Source organism: Tamandua tetradactyla, chromosome 3, assembly GCF_023851605.1.
Source record: "Tamandua tetradactyla isolate mTamTet1 chromosome 3, mTamTet1.pri, whole genome shotgun sequence".
Classification (NCBI taxonomy): Eukaryota; Metazoa; Chordata; class Mammalia; order Pilosa; family Myrmecophagidae; genus Tamandua; species Tamandua tetradactyla.
Window position 1 is genome coordinate 202,359,599 of NC_135329.1, and position 25,239 is coordinate 202,384,837.

Sequence of the window (25,239 nt, forward strand, 5' to 3'; positions counted from 1 at the left end):
GAAAGAGCAGAAGCCTACATTCTTCTCCTAAATGCTGATGTGTTGATAAATCAAGCATCTAGGTCTATGATTCAGGGCTTCATTCTCACACAATCTCAACACACAAAAAAAGCAGAGCTTGGATTTAGGGAGAAACTTACCCCTTGTGCTCTGTGGTCCTGTGAGCACTGACACCTGGTTACTCCCAGCTGTGGAGAAGGCAAGGTGGAGGGACCTCTCCACATCCCACTTCTGACACCAGAAGCTGACAAAAGAAGCAAAGTCACCAATGTCATCAAAGCATCAGCTTCATTGAAAGAGAAACTTTCCTTTTGATCAGGGAGCTCTCAAACCAAATTAAGACTCTCAAGTGTCAAGCAGGTTACACTGGCTTATAAAGGCAATTAAGGAATTTCCAAAGTCCTGCCTTGATTTCCAAGGTCCTCATCTCCATTCTCCTTCCCCCTCTTCTCTCCCCTTTCCCTCTCTGCTTCAGCCATTGTGACCCCTTTGCACCCCAAGACCCATTGCAACTATGAGGTCTATCTTATTTTGGCTAAGCTGCTATCACATACACAAAAAAAACATGGGTTTGGCTTAAACAACAGAAAGTTATTGGCTCATGATTTTAGAAGCTAAAAGGCTTCCTTCCTCACAGGGGTTTTTTTTTTTTTTTTTTTTTTTGCTGCAATCCTTGGGAATTCTTGGCTTGCATCTCTGCTCTCCATAACATGGCAACGTTCTCTCCTTTCTCTTCTGAGTTCCCACTGCTTTCTGCTTCTGGTTCCTCCCAATGGGTTTCTTTTGAACCTCCAGTAATAAGATTAGAGCCATTCTGATTCCATTGACCACATCTTAACTAAAAGTAACATCTACAAAGGGATCTAATTGACAATGGGTTCATACCCACAGGAATTTGTGTCAAGATTAAGAACCTTTCTAAATCAGGGTACGTAATTCAGTCCACCACAGGGACTTATCACTTGTTTCATCTATCTAGAATCTCAGTCCCTAGACGTGCCATGGATCACTCCTTCACTTTCTCTAGGTTTCTGCTGAATTTTTTTATTCTCAGTGAGAACATTCATTATCTTCCCACTAGAATATAGGTTTCTTGAGGGACGCACTCACATGCCACTACACAAATAAACTAGAAGACTATCTCCTTATGGTATGCACTACATACATTTTTGTTAAATGAGTGACTATCATTATCACTGACATGCTCCCCTCCTTCTCTTAACTCTCTCCTTCGTGTATTACCCTTTTATCTTAAGTCTAAATCTTATTCATACTTCAGTGCTCATACTTTCACCTCCTTCATGAGCCCTTCTCCACTTCCCTCCTTTGCCTCTCTTCTTCCTCCAGGGTAGAAGTTTCCCCAGTAATATATGGTTTACAGCTCTTGTCTAATATTGAGGGTTATCATATTGTATTTCAGTTGCATGAACCTCTATCTCCCCTTATATTGTATTAAGCATAGATTGTCAAAAATTCCATTAACCCTCACAGTCCCTAATATAAAACAATCTTTCAATAGAAGTGTGTATAAACATGCATCTCATAGCTCTTAAATGTTATTTCCTTTAGAAATGAAGAAGGCAATTCTCAGCCAAATGTTTATAGTTGTGCTGTAGAGAAGATTAAAATAACTTGCACATCACTCACTATTCTCCCAACAACTCTAGATCAGAACATTATTACTGATTTCCATAATGGTTCCATAAGTTTCTTTAAACACTCTCCATTTCCTTTTATCCTTCCCAGCTTTGTTGCTATCTGGTACAAAGAGCTTGTGATTTTTGCAACTTGCATAAAATGTGGAAATACATAAAATAAAACAGGTCTGAGAAAAACTATAGAAAAACTCTACTTACACAAATGATTTGGGGAAATAAAGACCTTCTTCAAAACAGACATCTTTATTTGAACTCTTCAGAGCATTTGAAGCTCTTAAATATTGCCCCCATTTTCAATGATATCAATTCTCAAATTCTAGTCTCCTCTCTACCCATATGCCTAATAACTGCTAAAACAAGAGAAACTAATAGAATCTTCACACAAAATCTTCACGGCACTTATTCAGATGACTGATGTCAGCAGAATGGATGAAGGGCATTAATAGACATTTGGAAATTCCCATGAATGCGTCCTCCTGAAACCCAGCACAGTGCCCACAGTGACACCGCAGGGAGAGGAATGAAATATGCCATTGACTTTCTGGAGGTTAATCAGTCATACTTCTGGTGCTACTTGGTTTGACATGACCAAATTTGCACTGAAAATCAAGTCATCTATCTTTGTTCTGGTCATCTGAAAAAAATTAATCCTATTTGACCTTCCCTGAGGTGCAGGTAAAGAAAAACAGGCTCTTTCTTGAGCCAAGCAACCCCCTTTTATCTATATTACAGGCACCTGAGCAGCTCTGGCTTGCTTCTAATTGAGGAGCACTGAATGGCCTGTGACAAATCTAAGCACCAGCTTTTGGGTTTCCAAAGACGAAAGATCGGGGGATTTTACTTGTTTTACTTTGAGATGATAAAGGAAATATATTTTAAGGAAGATTAAAGAGAGAGGGGGAAGAGAGATAGAGTCACTTGATGCCCCGATTCATCATATTATCTGAAGGCAGAAATAAATCTAGAGAAATTATGATATTCCAGCAATCAACCAAGTTTCTCAGGGAGCTGTTACCAAAGCCCAACTCTCACCATGGCTTCCAGAAAGCAAATGCGGCCCTCTGCTTTGGTTTGATTTGATTAACTTCATTTAGAACCTATTGGAGGGATGGTTTTTGGTTTTTTGTTTTTTGTTTCTTTTTTTACATAGAGGATTTTTTCCCAAAAACCCAGAGCACTTGAAGTTGTATTTCAATAACTATTCACAAAATGGATTTTTCTTTTCTCACCATACCTCTCTTTCAGGCACACGCTTTTGCTCTTACTCTTTCTCCCTCTTACCAAATATTGCTTTGAACATTCTTTGTTGTATGTTAACACCTCTAATTTTTATCATTGTCCTGGAATTTCCCTTATTGTAGGAGAATTTCTTCCCAGGAAAGAAAACTAGCCAGCTCTCTGAGGATAATGGGTAAATTTGATATGTTTAAAGCAGGGCTGAATTTCTGCAGAAACTATTCAAGAGGACACAAGTCAAACTGACATCAAAGAACATGTGCATCCATTCATTTTTGGTGAGTGGAATGCTAGCCGAGCAAAGAGAATAAGTATGTGGAAGCAAAAAGATTGGCTATGAAATAAAGCCCAGTAGAATGTGATACTGTAACATAAAACTCATTCATTGTCTTTGGGGATCTCAGGCTCATAGAACACATCAAGTATGAGTGGACAGTGACAACAACAGCAACGAGAAAAGGATGTTTAATATTTGACCCACACAATTCTTCTTCTGTGTGTGTATGTGTATGTGTCCACACAGAGGCTAAACCACACTCTAGCTTTTTTAGAAGAGAGAAAAAAAGTGGATAAAAGGGCTTAGAAGTTTTTTTTTTTTTTTTTGCCAATTGTACTATTTCAGCGTTCTTTTTCTTTCTTAAATAAGAAAGTAATTATTTGTGTCATTGGTAATAGGCAATTTCTTAAGGATTTGCTGAGATGTAATTCCAAGTATTAGGCAAATCTAGGAAGGAAGGGAGGGAAGGAAGGGAGGGAAGGAAGGAAGGAAAAGCGAACTTTGAGAAGAGACACATCTCCTCTTCTTTGGTGACTTTTCTTGAGACTTAGATGGGTGATGGTGACCCTCTCATTAGCTCAGGCTCATGGAATAACTGCTGTGATTATCTGCAGAGGGGAGCAACACCAGACAGATGCTGGTGGTTTAAATCCAAAAGAATGAACTTTTTAGAAGGGGCTCTGCTATAATCTACAGGGGACCATTTTTATCTTTTAAATAAATGTTAATAAATTCTGAAATATCACACTTGCTTGATTGGCCCACTTAATAACAATATAAAATTTGTATTAAACATTAGAAACATTAGAAACTTTAGCAAAAATAACATTGGTCAAGCACTAATAGCAATAAGATTAATATTTATTTATAGTCTTTGAGCACTTACTGATTACCAGTATTTTAAGCACTTTATGTGCTTCAACTCATTTACTTTAAAGACAACCCTAAGAAATAGATATTATTATTATCTCTGATTGCCAGATGAAGACACAAAGGTACAGAGAGGTCGTTGCTTTACCAAGGTGCTGTGTAAATAGCAGTATAAACTTGGGACTATTCCAATAATAACTGACATTTATTGAGCTTGGGTACTGTGTGGCATTTGCTATGATGAGAAGTTTAACATGCATTATCCTTCTTAAATGTCACAATAATCCTATGAGGTAGGAGCCCTAATTTACAGAAATATGAACAGCAAATGTAGACTTAGTGGGTCCCCAATATTTAGTTGATCACATCCCTCAAGTTTAAGAAGACTACAGAAATCTTGTCCTGACCCTTTCTATAGAAGCCTCTATTTTTGGAAAAGGAAAAGAGGAAGAAAATTGTCCTTTAACTAAGAGGTCTTCCTTAAGAGAGCAATTGGGCTCCTTTTATATACATTACCTTCTTTAATTCCCAACAACCTAGTATGCAGGGGCTAATATCCCCATTTTTTTCAGATGAGGAAACAATTTTAGGGTAACATTGTCCAAAATCCCACAACTACTGAAGGGGAAAACCAGGATTCAAACCCAAGTCCTCCAGATACCAAAGTTTACAGTTAACTACTCCATGATTTCCTTTCCAGAAGACACTGTCTGAATTCTTTTGCTGGAAAAATCTATAGGTGGTGTTATACTGAACAGAACACTGGATTGAGGGTTAAAATACCTGCCTCTGTCATGAGATCTATGTCATTTAATCTCTTTTATCTCTTGATAAAATGGGGAGTAGCTACTTGCTGGAGATTCCTTCCAACATGAACAATCAATGAAAGGGGATCCTCAGTAGGTCTGGGGACTATTAAGATGCTACTGTTCACTGATAAACAAATGCATTAGTCAGAAACCTTCTCAAACTGGTTTGAGATGGTGATGGCCACAGCAGGGAATTGTCATTGGCTCACCAGTACAAGATTGGCTTTTCTCTTTAAAATAGGTCAAAACACAAAATATGTACAAATGAATTAAATTGAGTTAACACCTTGCTAGGATCTTACTTCTGGTCAAAAGAGACCCATTAGTGTGACTGCACCACCACGTATTGGTCAAGAGATGACCAAACAGTGAATCACTGGCATTTTAATAATTTCTTGAAGTTGAACAGAAAAATCTGAGTGACAGGAAAAAGCCTTGCCTAAAACAATAGTCTTAAACAAAGATATTCTTTGCAAGGTGAAGAATAACTTGGGAGAGATTTAGGGAGATCTGTTAACTATTTCTAATCTATCTAGGGAACAATTAATGAAAAGTTACAATTAGTTCATCTTGCGATCATCACAAGTTCATAATAGCTCAGTCATCCAGTGACTCACCATGAGAGAGTGGTGATTTGGCTCTGTCTCTCTGTACAAACACAAACACTTTCAGTCAAGAAGCAGTCTAGTATATGATTTTGAGACTCATTTTTTCATTTGTGTTATTTTGGCAGGAGTTGGTATGATTGGCTTATTAAACCTGATTGGTTTTATAGTGGAAATAAAAGCCACATAATGCACAGAAGCACACATGCACAAATTACGTCTGCATTCTTTTTTAAGTGAACAATATCTTTCATCTTTCAATTGTTTAGCAATTATACAATGAAAACAATCAATATAGATAACAACACAAATAAGTCAGACAAAATTGATTTTGTATGAGTTAATAAGTATGCAATGAGCCTTAACTGCTTGTTAGTATGAATTCTGCAGATAAACTGACTTCATTTCTTAATTCCTCCTTTGTGTCTGGAAGCAACTTAAAAGAGTAGCCAAAAGAAAAAAGTATGGCAAATAAGATTTGTTTGGTGAAATTTATTGTGGAGACCATCAGAGAAATAATTTTGTCTGTGGTATTTTCATCACAATTGTTCAACAGCTCTATCATACATATCACTTGGAGCACATATGTCTCTTAAAATCTTGGCATCACTTTCTTCTGATTCTGGAATCTTTGTGTGTTCATTTGTCAGCCTTTCCTTTCTTGAAGCATTGAATGTTTCTTATATGCGATCATTCTTACAGACACAAACAAGTGGTTGCAATATTAGAACAAATTCATGGGATCAAAACTGCCTGGAAATATGCTGAAGAGTTTGGTCTTGTTCCAGAAGCTAATGCTGTATTGAAATTCAATATATTGCATATTTTATCAGTATATATTTAATATAAAATAGTGAAAACAGAATAGAAACAGCACAGTTTAATGTTAATTCATTGAGGTGCTATTTACAGGCAGTGTTTACAAGATGTTTTTTAAACATCTTAAATTTCCACTACTATTTAACACAGCCAACCATAATAGCAGCATCCTTTACAACTCTTGAATGTACACAGCACTTCTATATGGAGCATATAAAAAGCTCTGAGACAAGATAGATTGTTTCCCATTTGCAGATATGAAAACTGAGACCTGGAAGGGTAAAATAACTGGTTTTTTAGCTAGTAAGAAGCAGAAATGGAACTCGAATCCAAGCCCACAGCAAACAAATCCAGCATAAGAAAACCAGATTTAATCTAAAATACACAGGTAAAATGGCAACAATAATGTTGACATTTTTATCGCAACTGGGCAAAGCTAAAATAGACCATGGATAACATTTGAAAGTCACAATTGGGAGGAGATGAGGTTCATTTGGAAATATGAGTAAAGGTTTTCTAAAAATAGAACTGAGACTCATCTATGGGTCTCTCGGTCCTCTCAGTTTTCATTAGCTGCAAAAAAGCCAGCTACCTGAAAAGTTACCAATAAGCATCTCTCAATGAGACAGAGACAGGTCAATGTCTTCATTTCAGAATATCTTCAACTTCTGTAGTCATAATCCCCTCGTATTGCTTCACACATTATTGTATTCAGTCTCCACCACAATGTTATGAACTAGCCAGAGCAGGCACAATCCTCTCACTTGCCCCCAAGGACTCTAATTTATAAAAAGTCATGTCCCTTATCTGTGCATTCAGAGTTAAGCAAGTCATGGGTGGTGAGATTAGCATTTGGGATTGCTGATGTCCTATCTAAAACTGATATTATTACATCAGGATGATCTTTATTAGTCGTTGTTTCATTCAGGATCCTATCAGGAGACAGTTACAATGAAGGTTGTTTGCGCATAAAGATTTTATTATAAAAATTATTGACTGGGTATCTTAGTTAAGGCTATCCAGAAAAACATAGAGAGAGAAAATAAAGAAGGTGAGGGGGGAGTGATTCATTAGGAATTAGTTCGCACAACTGGGAATTGGCAAATCCAGATTCTGTAGGACAGGCTGAAAGTTGGAAATTCCAATGAAGGTGAAGTTGAATTCCCCAGAAAAATATCCCTGGCAGAAGTGAACATAGGAATTCCTTCTAACTTCTGAAATTCTCAGTTCTGGCTTTAAGGCCTCCAACTTACTGGAAGAGGAGATTCCCTTCATTGCTGAGGGCAATCTCCTTTGTTGATGTAGATGCAATCAGTTGCAGATGTAATCAACTAACTATAAAGGCAAATCCATCTATGAAATAAACTCACAGTAAGATGAGGCCAGAGATTGCTGACCAAACAACTGGGTACCACAACCTAGCCAAGTTGACAGATGAACTTAACCCTTTTACTAGGTAAAGAGTTACACTTAGATAACTGAAAAGTCAGAAAGAGAACGCTAAGGTATTGGAGCAGTAATAATTGCAGGCAGCAATGAAAATCTCTAGAACTGGGAGACCAAAGATTGGGATTATTAAACTAAATTATTATATTTCTAGAATCTAGGAAACTGACCTTGTAAAAGTGACACAGACCTCTGCAGAAAAGGCACTGTCCATGAGATGTTCTTGTCAGGGGACAAAGAGCAGACTGGTTCTGCAACTGTCGGAGCAGCCTCTTCATTTTCCTCCATCCATGCACCTCTCACCAGTCCCCTATAAGTAAAGAATAATATGGAACTATGTAGCAAAACAGAAATGTGGTTTACACAGTCCCAGCCCCAGTAGCATACAGCATAGTATAAAAGAGTAGATTTGGAGCTCAGAGGCAATAGATAAAGCTGGCACTATCTATACTTTTGGCTACTCAGCATCCACACACACTCTTGTACAGTTATTTGAACTTTCATGGAACAATGAAATCAATTCTACTTTTCAGCCTCATGAGATGCAACTCTTCTTCTTACAAGATATTCCCATCCTCTTCCCAAAATGAGGAAACAAAGTTCAAAGAGTCATTGTATCCATTCTACTGCACTATGCCAACTACTTCCCACATCAGTCACTGGTCTTTCTTGATGCACTTTTACCTAAAGACTAATTTGTAAAGCTAACCTCCAATAAAACCTGTATAAACTAATTTGAGAAAATGGAAGAAGGAACAAGAGAATCAATAATGCAAAACAAACATGGAAGAAAACATGTATTATCTATGACCATAACTGGTCATGAGGCCATCATGGAATTGGTAAATTCCCTCTTCCATTCTTCATTCCATGCTTCTTTGCTCTTAGCCAAGGTCTCAGCTGGCCAGGGATTCTTTTTACTCTGGTGGAGTCTCCAAAGCCTCCTTTCTTGAAGAATCCGGATCTTCAGTGGTCTGACATCTTTGTGGTTGCCGTAATTCTCCATTAATTTTTATTATTAACTATTAATAATATTAATTGTATTATTAGCTGAAAGACACCTCAGAGAAACTCCTAGGATCCACAACTTCTCCTTGTTCCCACTGTGAGTAGTAACCCAATTTCCCTTGGTATCCGGATTGATCACCCCAGACATGAGAGTAACCCACTTCTTGGCCTTCTAGTTAAGAAGCGCAAGTTGTCCAAAATGACCAGGTGGTAGTCTCTTCTTCTACCTTAATAGAACCACTGTTTTGGTTCCTGGTGGAAGCATTTCTCCCTTGAGAACCAAGATCTCCAAACTAAATGGAAAAAAAAAAAGGTTGAGTTATTAGTGACAGGCTATTCTCCCAGTTGCACAATCCAGACCACTGTGTTCTGGCCAAAGGAGAGATGACACTTTCGATGGGTCTCTGATCTCAAGTACATAGAGTCTCATCCGCTCAGAATGCTCTCTCCCAACTGACATCATAAGCCCAATTTTAGAGCATGGTAATAGAAGTGCACCTCTTTAAATGACATCTCAAATAACCTATTTGTATGAGCATTGTTTCTTACATTTTGTTATACTGACCCCAGAAATGCATCCTCTCCTAAGCACATTATACATTGTTTAAAAGTAAAGATCATCCCACTAGAAATGAAAGAATATAAAAGTTCATCTTACATTTAAAATAAAAACATAAATCTAATTAAAGGAAGATCAAGAATTCTGCAAATAAGGAACTTTGAATGTGCTCTCCATTCTAAGGAACTGGTGGGAAAGTGAGGTGAATCAGTAAAGGAGCAACAAGATAATCAACAAATTTGAAACAAAAATAAATGCAAACAGGTATTAGTCCAATAGCTTTGGAGTTCTATAGCTGGCTGCTTCATCCTGCCATTTCCCCTTTTCAAACCTTCACTCTGCAACTCACTTCCATCACCCTACCAGGGACACTTAACCACCGCAGCTGGCATATCTCCTTAAATCAATGCCTTCCGGGTTCTTTAACCATGTTCCTAAATTAGTGCTAATACGCAGAGAAAATCCCCAAACACTGCTAGAGACTGGTATTATTTCCATCCCTGGTTTAGATATTTTGAGGTATTTAGATACTTGTATTTAGATATTTATTTTCTATTATTTTCATAGAAACTTTGAACCTAATGCTTTGGTTCCCAGTTCAAACCCCAAATCCCTATCATCTGCAGAGAGAAATAGTCCTGGGAACCAGAATCTCAGAGAAAGAAAACAAGGTATTATTAAGGAAGGGCTCATAAGTGAAATGGGGAAGCTTCTGCTTCCTCTGGGCTTCAGGGAAGAAGCTCTGGATTCGGAATCTTCATTTCCATCCAGTGCTGGGAGCCAGGCACAAAAGCCCTTCCCAGAGCTTCACCATCACCCACATCCCTTCTTCTCACAGCCAGCCCACGGATACCTGCAGAGGACCAACTAGGGCAGATGCAGAAGGACCCACACCCTGCAGTTGAGAAAATTACCAAAGAGCAGATATTGGAAAGATGATCAGTCCCTGCTTTAAAACTCTGCCATCACTGTGCTCACTCACTGGGTTGTTTCTCACTCTTTTACAAATATTGTAATTCTCATATGCTTGCAAATATGAGATGACTAATTAGACTTTTGTTGAACAGATGGATAAATGGATGGATAAATCATTGTAACATGTTTCATGCCTCCAATTTCTTTCCTTTCCAATCCATCCTTCATGATATCAGAGAAACCATCTTAAATATGGATGTCACATTTCACCCATGAACACATTCCACCCCACAAACAGGAAATTTTTAATGGCTCTCCTTATTTCCAGAATATTAAACAACACTCCTTAGGATGGAATTAAAATTTGATCCCTGTACCACCTCCTACTACATCACTCCACTTGCCTTAAGCTCCCACTGCACCAGCCATTAGCTCTGTTACCTTAAAGAGTTACTTAATTTTATGAGTTTCTTCTGTTTTCTAATGTTTCATATAGGACTGAAAGTACTGACCACAAATTCCCTCCTGAATCCCCTTCCTCTGTCCTTGATCACTACTCCACTTCCTTGACTTTTGCCATTTAGAAATAATTACTTCTTTGGGGTTTCCCATATAACTGTTTGTATATGTTTATATCTGTGATTTATCATACCTTACTTTATCATTATCAGTTTCCCATTCTCATCTCTTCTACTTGTCTGCAAAGATCTTTGATGGTAGCACTTTTTTATTGTTTTTACCGTAGTTATATTTCCCATGGCATCTAGCTTTGTGCTTGAAAATAGCAGGCTTTCTTCAAATTTCCTTAAATGAATCAACTATGAGAGAACAGGTAAACTGTTAATAGGACATGATGACAGGTGAGAAGGCCACATGCTCTCCCCCTCTCCCCCAACTCCACATCTTTCACACTGAATTGTTGATTTAAAAAAAAACAAAATCCACTATCACCGTATCACTCTTTTAGTTCCACTTTGTTTTCTTAGAAGTAAAGTGTACATTCTTCTTTGAGAGGGTCAATATCCATTTTTCTGGATCATACTTCTGAACAAGGGAAAGAGATTTTCACAGAGAAGAAGATTAGAGCCTGATAGTACTGAGACGCGAAGCAGATTGAGAGACACAAAGATGTGAGGCCAGGAGCAGCAAGATAAACTCCATCCACTCCCTAATCTTACCCAGACCAATCCCAACTGGTGGTCCCTGAATGCCTTCTAGGTGGTCCATAGACAGCCTCTTTGAGGAATTCGTGTTTATAATATGCCTGTGTCTCTGTTTTTGTTTCTGGGATGAATTAATCATTTAGGATAGGAAATGGGGATCAGACACTGCATTTTAACAAAAGCAACTCCTCTCGTCCCATGGACACTTCAGAAAATGTTGGTGCTATAAGATGAGAATAGATGAAATGTATTAACTGTAGGGTCTTTTCCCCTGATAAAATGATTCAAAAGAAAGAAAAGGGTGAGATCACTGCAATTATTCCTCCTAATTTTACACAGTATTGCCTCCTAGACTATGAGATTAAAGCCATGTCAATATTAGGTTATGATTTACCCATCTGGGGAATTTCTGATAGTCTTGCAAGCAGTGGGGACAGCCTATTCAATAGATTGAGTCCTCAATTTTAGGGCTTACCCCTATTAAGCTTATTCCTGCAAAGGAGAGGGCTAAGCCTACTGATAATTATGCCTGAGAGTCACCCCAGAGAACCTCTTCTATTTTTCAAATGTGTCCTCTCTAAACCAACTTGGCAGGTGAACTCACTGCCCTCCCCCCTACATGGGACATGACTCCCAAGAGTATAAATCTCCCTGACAACATAGGACAGTACCGCTGGGATAAGCTGGGACCTGGCATCATCAGAATGAGAAAGCCTTCTTGGCCGAAAGGGGGAAGAAAGAAATGAGACAAAATAAAGTTTCAGTGGCAGAGAGGTTTCAAACAGAATCAGGGGCTTATCCTGGAGATTGTTCTTATGCATTATGTAGATATCTCTTTTTACTTTATGGTGTATTGGAGTGCCTAGAGTGAAGTACCTGAAACCATTGAAATGTGTTCCATTACCCCTATATTCTTAAAGAAGACAATATAACTATATAGCTTTAATTTATCCATGGTATAGACAGATGGGTAAAAAAAAATTAGGATAAAAATTATAAATAATAAGAGGAGATAAAGGGTAAAAATAAGGTAGATTGAAATACTGTGGGTCAATGAGAGACAGGGATAAAGGATATGGGATGTATGAGTTACACAATTATGTGATGATATTGTGAACCATTGATTGTATAATATGGTTAGACTCTGTGTGTAAGACTATTTCTCAATAAAAATATTTTTTTAATTAGGTTATGAGTTCCTTTGAGATGCCCACTATTTCAAGCCTCCATCTCATCCAGTGGGATATTCATTTAACCCCAAATACACATCTCCCTTATCTGCCCAGAAACTCTGATTCATTCTTCAAAATTCAAGCCACACACTATTTCTCTATAGAAACTTTTCCTGATTTCTTCAGATAAAATCAGGTACCGACCTTGTGGTGTTTCACTTGTCTCTTTTATAGTCAATATTACATTGAATAAAAAATTGTACATTTATTTGTCTTTCTGTGTCTTTATTAGAGCATAACATACTACACCAAAAATTGCTAGCTTTTAACAAGTTTTTTCTTCTCGCGATTCTATGGGCTGACCTGGTTCAGCAGGGCAGTTCTTCTGCTCCAAAAATGCATGCATAAATGAGATCACTCAGTTGCGTTCAGCTGGGAGCCACCTAAAGCTGGAACATCTGAGACAGCTTCTCATTCTCCAACGCCTCTTTCCACATGGTGGTTACACATTCTGTAACCTAGCTTGGACTTCCTCATAGCATGCAGCTGCACTCTAAGATTCGAAAAGAGGAAGTTGTCGGGATTCTTCTCTTTTTTGGGGGGGCACGTAGTGGATGCATGGGCCAGGAATCGAACCCGGGTCTCCCACATAGCAGGTAAGCATTCTATCACTGAACCACCCGTGCACCCATGTGCTTGTCAGGATTCTTAAAGGCTAAACCTAGAACATGTACATCACTTCTGTCACTTTTTATTGCTCAAAACAAATACAGAAACCATACCAGACTCAAGGAGAGGGGGAAAGATTTCACCTCCAGATGGGAGGAGCAGGAAAGAACTGATGGCCATCCATGATCCACCAAATTCCCCACAAGACAGTGTGCTCTTCCCAGGCTAGAATGCTGTGAAGGTTAAAGATCTGACTTGGGGATAGTAGTCTTTGAGAAATTAAGAAGGACGTATAAACAAGTATCAAAAGAAATCTAAAATAAAAGATGAGAGAAGAGGTTTCGTAACACATTCTGAAGTTTCAAAGAATCCAGGTTTCAACAAGACTCAAGATGAACCAAAGTCGGGAGGGTTACTAGCCACCAATTATATCTGCTTTCTCTCCAGATGCCATAAGGCTTTCTCTTCAGAAGCCCATAAGGCTTCTTATAGGCAGAACTGTTATGAAACATGTACTCCTCAAAGCTCCTTCGAGCTCCAAACATCTTCCTTGTTTCTCTACAACCCAAAAGTCCAGCCAACATGAGGTTGACATGACATTAAGACTAAGGGCAATTACTTCATTTGAATGTTTTTTAAAAAATAGTTTTATCTAGTACACCATTACACATGAACTAGTAGGGCTTAACCATCAGAATTTCAGGTATTTGGTCTGAATATGAAACATTTTATTTCATTTACTAGAGGTAGTATACATACAATGAAACGAAATTGAAGTTTTAGCTACTGTTTCAATTGCACCACTTATCAGGAGAGAGTATATAATCAGATTTATAGTTTAATAAGGAACTGATCGCAGCCTGTAGATTTGGGGGTAAAACCTTTCTGGAGAGAAATTTGACAATACAAGTGTTCTAGTTTGCTAGCTACCAAAATGCAATATACCAGGAACAGAATGGCTTTTTAAAAGGGTAATTTAATAAGTTGCTAGTTTACAGTTCTAAGGCCAAGATAATGTCCCAATTAAAGCAAGTTTATAGAAATGTCCAAACAAAGGCATCCAAGGGAAGATACCTTGGTTCAAGAAGACCAATGAAGTTCATGGTGAACACAGGCAAGAGTTTCTCTCTCATCTGGAAAGGCACATGGTGAACACGGTCAGGGTTCCTCTCTCATCTGGAAGGGTACATGGCAAACACATCATCATCTCCTAGCGTTCTCTCCTGGCTTCCTGTTTCATGAAGCTCCCCGGGAGGCGTTTTCCTTCTTCATCTCCAAAGGTTGCTGGCTGGCAGACTCTGCTTCTTGTGGCTATGTCATTCTCTGCTCTCAGAAAATCTCTCATTCTCCAAAATGTTTCCTCTTTTATAGGACTCCAGTAAGCTAATCAAGACCCACCCAAATGGGAGGAGACACATCTCCCCCAATCCAGCTTAACAACCGCTCTTGATTGGGTTACATCTAATTACAGGGAGATGATCTAATTACAGATTCAAACATGCAATATTGAATAGCAATTAGAAGAAATGGCTGCCTTTACAAAATATCAGGATTAATACATGGCTTTGCTAGGGTACATACATCCTTTCAAACCAGCACAATAAGCAAAAGCATTAAAATGTGTGTACATATATTGACCCATAAATTCCTCCAAGAATTTGTCTGAGAGGAAATAATCATCAATGAACATTAAGATATAGTTATGAGATTGTTATAGCATTATTTATAATGATGAAAATATTTGAAACAAACTATATTCAAGCAATATGAGATTAATTATATAAATTATAGTACACCTATAGGATAGGATTATAGCTATCCATTAAAATTATACTATAGAAATATATTTAATAACAAGAAAAGATATTTGTGATAAAATACACAAAATAGCAAAATCATATAATAGGTAGCTAAATACATGTATATTAAAAAAGCGAGAAAGTATTGCATTGGATGATTAGCAATGTTTAGCAGAGCTTATCCCTGTGTAGTAAGATGATGACCGATTTTATTATTTTTTATTATTGGCATTTTTTAAAAGGAATATATTTATAGTAAAAAAACAATAAAATTATTTCCTTAAAATTTCTTTTTACGTGTGCATCATCTATTTAGGGACTGTTTCAAAGGTGTTGAAGTAGAGTCAAGGAGTTTAATTAAGTCAGATAACAAGATAAGAGAAACTATTGAAGGCCTTTACTGAGCTACCTCCTCAAATCAAGAAGTTGTGGTTTTTGTTGTTGCTGTTGTTTTAATAAAAAGCCACTGGAAAATACAACATGTGACACAACTTCAGAACACACTGAATCTGAAATATCTGCGACCTTCAAGACTAAGAAATGGAACTTTAGTTCTAAGCTCTAAGTTCCACGGAAGCAGGGACTTCAACTGTTCCATTAAATAAATATGCTTTGGATGAATGAATAAATCAATGAATAATGAGATCATATAACTCATGAATCCTGTGAGGCAGTCCTTCAAGACAACTTCCTAAAAGCTCTGGGAAGCTTGCATAATTATATTTTCTGATGATGATGCGGCCAAAACAGCCAAGATATCTGAGGACAGTTTCTAACAGGCAGTTTTATATATATATATATATATATATATGGCTGACAGACAGTCCCACTGGTGCACACACAAAAAACACACACACGTAACTTTTCTTTGCAATTATATTAATTTTGTTCCCACATTAAGAAGGTATTATTCCACAGTACTTTATGCTTCTCTGACTTATCTATATTGCCAATCAGAACTCAATTTGGTGAACTTTACTTTTAAGGAAAATATTTATTGGCCCATGTAAGTAAAAACTTCAGGGTTTGTGCTAAATTGGCACAACAGGATTTAGCACCCACATCACTCCATCAGGTCTCCCTTTCTCTGTCTCTGGGCCTGATGGCAACAGCACCTCCAGCCCTCTCGACCTCTCGGGCTTTAGGCCCAGCAGAAAAGCTCAAACGAAAGTCTCAGAACTGGGCCACATTCAACCTGATATGCATGACTTGATGGTAGGCAGGACTTCGGTCATGTGCCTGTGACGGAAAAAAACTTTCTAACCAGAGGGATGGAATGTGCTGCTGGGTCTGCGCTGTATTTCCCCGGAAATACATGGAGAGAGGAAGACCTTGAATCTCTAGAGGAAAATTAGGGTGAGGGGCTGAAGGAGGATAAACAGCAGATAGACAAGGTCCTGCCTTCATACAATCCACATTCTCCATGGAAATGTGGAGGGACAGAGACAATGAACAAATCCTTAAGACAATGTCAATGTAAAGTACTCTGGAGAAAATAGGATGAAGAAAGACTTACTGGTATAAAATATTAGAGAGCTTGGTCAGGTAAAGCCTATCCCAGGAAGCCATTTCTGCATCTAAGATTATATTCAGGCAAGAGTGGCCTTGACTGATGTAATTCTTTAGTAAATATAAAGGATTTCTTTTCAGATTATTTAGCCGAATGTTTCTTAGGCATTGTTCAGTTTATTGGAGACATTTCATACAGATTTTCAACAGACATTGGCAAGGCTAAATATTTATTCAGTTCTTAAGGTTGTTTGCTCCAGGCAGCATTTTGTATTTTTAGATAATTGCGTTCGTTTGCATGTGACCTTCATTTGCAGCAACCATTGTCTGATGATCTCAAATGTGTCTGTGATCACTACAGTGAGAACCCCTTTGTTGTCTTTTCAATTTTTAATTCTTTCCTTCATCTGATAATTACCATTGTCTAAAGATTTACAAAAGAGGCTAGACTAAGAAAAGACACACGCAGGGATCCTTTTTCAAAAACTAATTTGGACAACTAATTTAATTAACCCCTCAAAGAAGTGCTACCCTCTGAGCCGAAGGCAGCATCTTTCCAAATCACATCTGGGAGGAGCCAGGCATTCTAGCATCAGGAGGTGGCTGAGTGTCCTGTTAGCTTGTTTTCATAGGTTATCCAAGGACCATATGGAAAATAGCTCCCAAGTGTTTACACCTCTATTTCAGAGGAAAGCCCTGTCTTGCCACTGTGGAGAATGAGACATAAACCAGCAACCAATCTGCTTTATGAACAACTGTCAGACAGGATTGAGAACAAAATGGCTTCTGCTGATCTCTGGGCTGGGGTGAGCCTGGGTGCCCGACACCAGTTTTCCTAACTCTAACTCACACCTATATTCCAGGTATTGACAGCGTTTCTGGCACAAAACAGATACTGGCATAAGTTTTCTATTGTCACCATAACAAACTAGCACATATTTAATACCTTAAAATAACATTCATTATCTCAAAGTTCTCTAGCTCTGATGTTCAGGTACAACGTGGCTCAGCTAAAACCCTCTGCTTAGTGTCTCCCTGGTCTCATATCAGTGTCAGCAGGACTGGGCTCCTTTCTGGAGGCTCTGGGGATGAATCCACTAAAAAGTTCACTAAATTGTTAGCTGAAGTTCATTGCCATAATAGGACTGGGTCTATGTTTCCTTACTCTTTGTTTCGCCCACACCATTCCCAGCTTCTAAAGACTACCTGCATTCCCTGGCTCACAGCCTCATTCATCTTCAAAGCCAGTAATGGCAAGTCCAGTCTCTCCCACAGTTGGAATCTCTCCTGTCTCTTCTCCCACTGCTCTCTCACTGACTCTTCTGCTTTCCTCTTCCATTTTTAGGGCCCATGTGATCATATTGGGCTTGCCAGGTAATCCAGCATCATCTCCCTATTGTAAGGCTAACTAACTAGCAACTTTAATTCCATCTACAAAATCCCCCCTTTTCCATGTTAAGGCTACATATTTACAGGTTCCAGTGGCTCAGGAATGAACATCTTTAGAGGGTCATTATTCTGCATACCACACAATTAAGATTCAGCGTGTAAATGAAGGAGGCCCCTACCAAGTAGAACTACCAATATTGTCTCTGTCATGCAGTGGTATACCAGAAGACCAACTCTAATGGCCAAACACTTGTATAGGCAGAGGAAGGAAGAAGAAAATGGCATTGCTCACCTACTCTGTGCCAGGCCTAGAATGAGTTACCTTCATATGAAAGGGTTTTTTTTGAACCTTTGTGAAGCAGGCACAGAATGTCTACTTTATAAATAAGGAACTGAGCCCTAATTAGATAAGTGACTTGTCCAATAGCACAGCCTTCTGACTTCAAATCCATGTGGTTTTCCTATTAAGCACCATTTCATCTTGCTTCCATCTATATGAGCTATATTTATGGATACTTGGGTTTAAGTACACAGACACTAGAACCTGAATGCTTGGACTCAAATCCAGATCTGTGATTTATCAACTGTGTGACATTGGGCTAAATTCTTAACATCTCTGTGCCTCATTTTTTACTCTGTTACAAAAGGGGATAACAGTAGAAAGTACATGGAATTATTCTGAGGATTAAATGAATTTTTAGACTTAAAAACATCGGAACAGAGCCTGACATTGCTCTAGGAGAGTTAGGTATTATTGTCAATATACGTTTGAGCAATTGAATTTCAACTACATTTGCTAACTCTCAATTAGATTTTGTTTTGTTTTTTTTTATTATCTCACCTCTGATTAGGTTTTATCATCTCTGGATATATTTTCTTTTACACTGCCACTTTCATTATTGTTTTTCCCTATAAGGCCTACAATATGATACAAAAAATGATAGCTGTAACATATCACTTTTGAAAATAAATGATTGTACCTAAATAATAGATTTGGAAGAATATGTGGGGGAAGAGAGAGCAAAGTTTCTACCAGACACCAGAACATTTCTCTGGGCTTGACAGAGAAAGACACAGAACAGAGAGGGGTCAGTGGTACCCAGACAAGGTGGCAGGACATGAAATAACCACAGAGGTAGTTGGTGTCAGTCTCAAGATACCAACCGACCTCCATGCCACAAGCATGTCTTTCATACAAGCACAGTCTGGCCAGTCTCCATCTGAGTGATCCAAGTGTGTGGCCTGCACTTGGAAGTCGGGTGATTGTATCCATTGGTATCCTCCTTTTGACAGCAGCAGACACTGCCTAGGAACCATCAAGCTGGAACATGCTTCTCCATTACAGTCTTTTACACCCTATAACAGTCAGGGTTCTCCAGAGGAACAAAAGAGACATACTTGTGTGTGTGTGTAAAGTTTAAACTGCTTCGGATTATTGAGTAGGGCTGGACAAGTCTGAGATCTGTAGGGCAGATCTGGAAATTCCACTAAGAGTTGATGTTGAAGTCTTGAATCCAAAATCCATAGGGAGGCCAGCAAGCTGGAAACTCAGAGATGAGTGGAGGGTGTTGTCTGGTGGCAGAATTTCTTCTTCTTCTTGAAACCACAGTTTGTGCTCTTAAGGCTGTCAACTGACGGGATAAAGGGATAAAGCCCACCCGCATTATTGATGAAAGTTGCCTTTACTTGAAGTCAGCTGGATGAAGATGCTAAGCACATCTACAAAATAAGTTCATGGCAACATCCAGGTCAGTGTCTGAGCAAACAACTGGACACCATCACCAAATCAAGTTGACCCAAAAAAATCTACCATCATACTCACATTTCACTTTTCTTTACTCTCTCTCCCTCTTTTTCTATCCCTCTGCACCCCTTTTGGTACCTAGACTATGAGCACATCACCTTTCATAGCAAGGAAGATAACTGTCGAGGTTATGGATGAGTCTCCTTGCACTAGCTGAGTTGACCACTGTTCTCAATCATTTCACAAGTGGCACCAAACAGGCCTTCTTTCTTGTCTTTGAAAATCAAAGAGCAAGGCAGAAATCATCATCAATATGAACCAAATGCCAAGCAATTACCATAAACAAGAAGCAGAAGCATGAGCCCCAGTGGCCACATACATGTCTGATTGCTGTAACTTAATGAACACAAGAATTGAATCCACATGGAGATGTCTGTACTTTGCGTTGCAATGAGTATGACTTTCTATATTAAAGTAGTACTTTGAGCAGCATTTAAAGAAAAAAGATATGCAAGGAAATGGAAATATTTCCATGCTGTCAGTAGTGTGTGTACATTCATTTGATCATTCCATTCTGTGATTTGTTCCTAGCAACTGTTGGATCATATAGCTGTCCAACAAACAAGTCTCTTCCATGAATTCTATTTCCCTCTTGGGCCATTTGCCAAGAACAACAGATTGAACTTTAACTCTGAGTCTGAAAAACTTCCCTTTACTGACTACATTTCAAGCCTACTCTATTATCCTAAACTAACTGATAAAACAGTTCTTTGATGCTATCCTTTGAACAAGTTGTGCAAGCTAAAACCTAGTGAAGAAGAAAAAAGCAGCATATAAAGGAAGCTTTTGAGTTAGCAGTTATCCTAATTCTTAATTTCAGACACAGTGCAAACATTTCACACTTTAGGGTTGCAATAACAAGACCTACGAAACTTCAAAAGTACAGGCAGATATTTCTGAATTCGTTCCTTCCTCTCACACAGAAACCTAAGCTGCCATATGTTACCTTATTTTATGCGAGAGCGATGATTTATATACATTCCATTTTGCCCTGAATCTGGAAATAATTTCTATAGAATATGGATTTGAAGGCATAAAAGAGGGGAGGCATGGGGAGTGCTGTGTTCCTACAAGACTGTGTTTGCATCAAGGGCACTGAAGATACACTTCTATCATAGGATGTGTCTCTTTATCTTGCAATTATTTATTTAAATTGGTTTTCCTGCCTGTTGCTTCTATTAACTACGAGCAGTGTTGGAATACCAACCAGAAAAAAATGCACTTGACTCTTTTTCAAAACGGAAGCAACAAAAAGAGGAAAAATAGAAATCATTTGATAATTGCCATTTATTATTTTATTTTTGTTGGGTTTTTTGCTTTGTTTTCTTTTGTTTTTGCATGGGCAGGCGTCAGGAAGCAAACCCATGTCTCCAGCGTGGTAGACAAGAATTCTGCCACTGAGCCACCATTATACCACCGATAATTGTTATTTATCTTAACAAAATCATCGAAGTAATAACCAGAGGAAAAAGATCAGAACTTTGCTGGGCTTCCTGGCACTTATTTTGCGATCTAGCAGTGTTTGGGCTTGAATTGTATTATGGATAAGGAGGGTCACTATAATATTTTCAGTGCTTAGAGCCTCTTGAGGAAATTATCTGGCACTCTGTCTGAGTTCCTAGAAGAGAAGGAACCTCTGGAATTCATTTTGGGCAAAGATGTTCAAGTCCCAAATCAGAGCAGTACCTGGCACATAGTAGGTGCTCAGCTGTATTAGTTAAATGAGGGAATGGATGGAAAATGGTACCTAGCACATGCTCGTCTCCTTCAGATGGCTTTAATCAATGTTTATTTGACCTATGGCAGTGTAGAAGAGCTTAAGCTTCTCTCCTAGAAAATGGAATGAATAACTAAAATATGGATGTATTTGCAGATAAGTGTTTGAGGTTATACACACACACACACACACACACACACACACACACTTAGTGACAAGCCTTATAACTGAATCACTCTGGAAACTTTGGAACAGTACCTGCCTCTTGCCCTTACAGCCCCAGGATGTTTTATTTTCTCCTTTATGTGTTTTGTTTGATTACATTTACTGTACCTATCTCATAACTTGGCCTTATTGAAGAATGATGGCTGTGAGCCTGAATAGTTGATGTAGCCATATTCCCTGGGGTGGCCCAAGAACTGGGGCGAGGGTTCGGATGGACCTCAGTGGCAAAACTGGTAAGTAGAGGTGAGTATCCTGACCAAACAGTGAAGAGCAACAGATAGAAATACCAGCAAAATAGCTATCACTGGGGTGATCCAGAAAGGGAAAATGGACTTCCCAGGAGAGCTTGGAAACAAGCTCCTCCAATCAGAGGCAATATTAAGATTCTCAGGAAAATGGCTCAAGTATCTGATAGTAAATAATAATGCTTCATCACAGCCTGGGCACAAGGGAGCATGAAGAGGGGTGAATATAGACAGGATAGCGAGTTTACAAGACCCTGGCAGGGCCCCTGCCCCAAAAGGTCTGGCAGTAACAGTGAGGTTTGGAACATTGGCACCAGAAGATTAATAGTCATTTACTGAAATTAGAGTTGAAGATAGGGATTCTGTGCTATAAACAGGTAGAAACCCAAATCATAACTAAACTCATGCTGATGCACACCTTAAATCCAATCTCTTCCTTCTCCCAAATTACTGCCTAGAATGAGGCATTCATTTACTCATACACTCAGAAAACATTTTTGGCTACCAGTTCTGTTCCAGGAACAGTGAGAGGTACCAAGAACTCATGAATGTTAAGATGACATTTCCTAACAGCGAAACACGAAAGAGACATTTACAAGTTCTAGGCATGCTGCAAAGAAGTTCAAACAAGAAAGGAGACATCAGAAAGGAGAAGTGCGAGATGCGGAAAGGGGGACAACAGTTTAAAACAATATTTTCTGAGTTACACTGTGTTTCCTCCATGATTTTAGGTTTCTCTTTGCCCACGATACTCAATAATTTGACCTTGGATAGTGATGAACTTATGTCTTACAGTGAGTTGTCTTTTTACTAATTTACCGTGTTTATTTATATCACACTTCAGAGAGCATCACTAGAGGTGAATTAACACGGTCCAAACATCTGTGTTTCTCTCCTCCAAACCTGTTTCTTTCCATCCGTGCTCTACTCCCCCATCTCTGTAATGGTACCTACCAACCACTAGTTGAATGAACCAAAACCTCAGAGCTATCCTTGATTTCTCTTTGCCTCATCACTTCCATCCAACCCATTAGCACATTCTATCGAAAGTCTACTTCTAAAATACACCCTGAAGCCATTCATTTTTCCCTTTCTCTGCTGCTGTTAGTTAGCACAGGACACTAAAATCACTCACTGTAGTACTGCCATAGACTCCTGCTTTAGTTTCCTGCCTGCTAAAACTTATATCTAACAATGGGTCAACTTGAACAATGGAATTCATTAACTCACGGTTTTGAGGTTAGATGTTCACAATGGAGGCATCAACTAGGTAATGCTTTCTCCCAGAAGACTGGCGGTGTGGGGATGGCTGCCAGCGATCCTTGGCTCTTGAATGTTCTGTCACATGGCAATGCACTTGGGGAATGTCATCTCTCTCCTCAGAGTTCTTTTGACAGAGGGCGCAGCCAGTGTGAATGTCCCTATCGGAGAATGACTTCCTGTGTGAGAAAAGTAGACAGTGTAGTTGGAACAAAGTGAAGGAGGCCTAACGGAGTGAGAGGAGCATTTACAGCTATAACCGGGGGCTGGATTACAGAAGGCCCTGTAGCCCACTTTAGGGGCCATCAGGAAATTTTTGATGGGAGGAGTGACACAGTCTGATCTGTGTTTCAAATGGACGACTCTGCTGCTGCATTGAGGAGACATGGTGGTGTCCCAGGAGTAGACACAGGGTGACCAGGTAAGAGGTCTGGCTTCTCCATCATTATAAACACAGCACCTAGAATGGAGCGTAGCTCATATACAGTGCTCAAAAAGTGCATTAAGTGTTATTTATATAAAGCTAATTCCAGTGGTTTGGAAGATACTAGGTTGTCCACAACTTCAAGCTTCTGTATAGAGAAATAGCCAATGGCACAGGTTCCTGTCCCCTGTATATGTATGATTTCTGCATCTCAAAGTGTGGTCATAAAAAGAACTCAATGTATTACTGAATTTGAAAATCCACCTCTATTGTTTTGTGTCATTTTGACAATGGCACCCACTTCCTCCAGTGAAAAATAAAAATCTGGAGCAGTGCCCTAATTTAAATCTTTCATCTTAGCAAACTGTTAAGTTCGATGGCCAAAATGAAGGCATTTTAATCTTCAATGTCTTCAATAAAACCTCTCCATCTGCTACTAGGTACTATGGAGAGTGCAATAACCAGGAGTTCTGATAAGTTCTAGCAGACCTACCTGGTAGATGGAACCATTTTTTTTATTTAATTGGGAATGTAAAGCAGCACATTAGAGTGAAATAGTGCACCTGGTGTTTGAATTTGTGCATTTAGCTATGACTTGCAATTTCCTGATTAGTAGCACTAGCAAATTTAAGATCTTAATGCTTAGAGAAAATAACATGTCCAGATATGCTACTCCTACAGTCAGGTCGACAATAAAATCCAGAGAATACAGGTTAAATTCTATGGTACTATTGAAGGTCTTTGAGAAAAGCACGGTTCACTCCTCTTGGTAACAGTTCCTGCCTTCTTAAAGAGAACAAACTTCTGGCTAATACTGTTTATCTTGGTTGTCCAAGACACTCTTTATTGGGCCAGGAGTCACACTAGGTTCTCTGCATCCATAATCTCTAACTCTGACAACCACTGGGAAGGTTTTAGACGTGGAAACAGAGACTCAACAACCAAGCAGGGAGACAGAGGAAGAGTATGATTTTCAAACTCTGCTTTGTCTGGCTCAGCAGCCTGTTCTCTCTTCTGCTGCCAACACACAGCCCCCAATTTCTTTGACTGATTAGGCTAGAACTTATGCTTACCTAACATCTTCAGAGAACAAAATGGGTCTTATAACAGGAAGGAAGTGAAACAGAGAAGAGAATACAAAGCAAAAGGGCAGAGATTGTAATAAAGGAGAAAACTGGCACAAACCCTTATTATTCTTTGAGGTGGAGGGAGTTTATTGGATTTCTAGGAAAATCCACTTTATCTTCCCAATTCAGATTGATAAACCCCCTGAAGATTTATATCATGCTGTCATTGGTTTCTGTTTTTTTTTTTTTTGACCCATCTGGTGACTGTGATCATGTTCAAACATTAAATGGGAGGAAAATAAATGTGCATTCTTTCTGGAATGGCACACACATATGTTCTCAGCCCGACAAGTCAGCTTCAGCTGAAGACACACACACACACACACACACACTCACACACACAATGGATTTACTTAAACAGGAATGGGCTCAAATCAAGTTCCCAAGCAGCTGCTTTATTTTGAGCAAAGCTGCCTGTAATACTAGACGGGATTAAATTATCTCTTTTCTGATGATGGGCCAGCCAAATGTTTCCTAGTTTCTAAGTTTGTCCCCTTGTTGGATCCCAAAGAGGAACTAAGAGAGCCTTCCAAG

The 25,239-nt window shown here is 38.8% G+C and overlaps 1 long non-coding RNA gene across 2 annotated transcripts in view; it reads right to left on the reverse strand.

Moving 5' to 3' along the window:
* Positions 1–25,239, reverse strand: part of LOC143676599 (uncharacterized) — a 96,371-nt gene that overhangs the window by 44,593 nt on the left and 26,539 nt on the right. The window contains exons 5-7 of one of the 2 annotated variants that reach the window (XR_013172211.1): positions 23,125–23,333; positions 7,911–8,030; positions 141–244 (exon numbers count right to left, since the gene is read on the reverse strand). This is a non-coding gene — a long non-coding RNA (uncharacterized LOC143676599). Of the gene's footprint in view, positions 1–140; positions 245–7,890; positions 8,031–23,124; positions 23,334–25,239 lie in introns of both variants that reach the window. The other variant, XR_013172212.1, reaches the window with a different exon arrangement.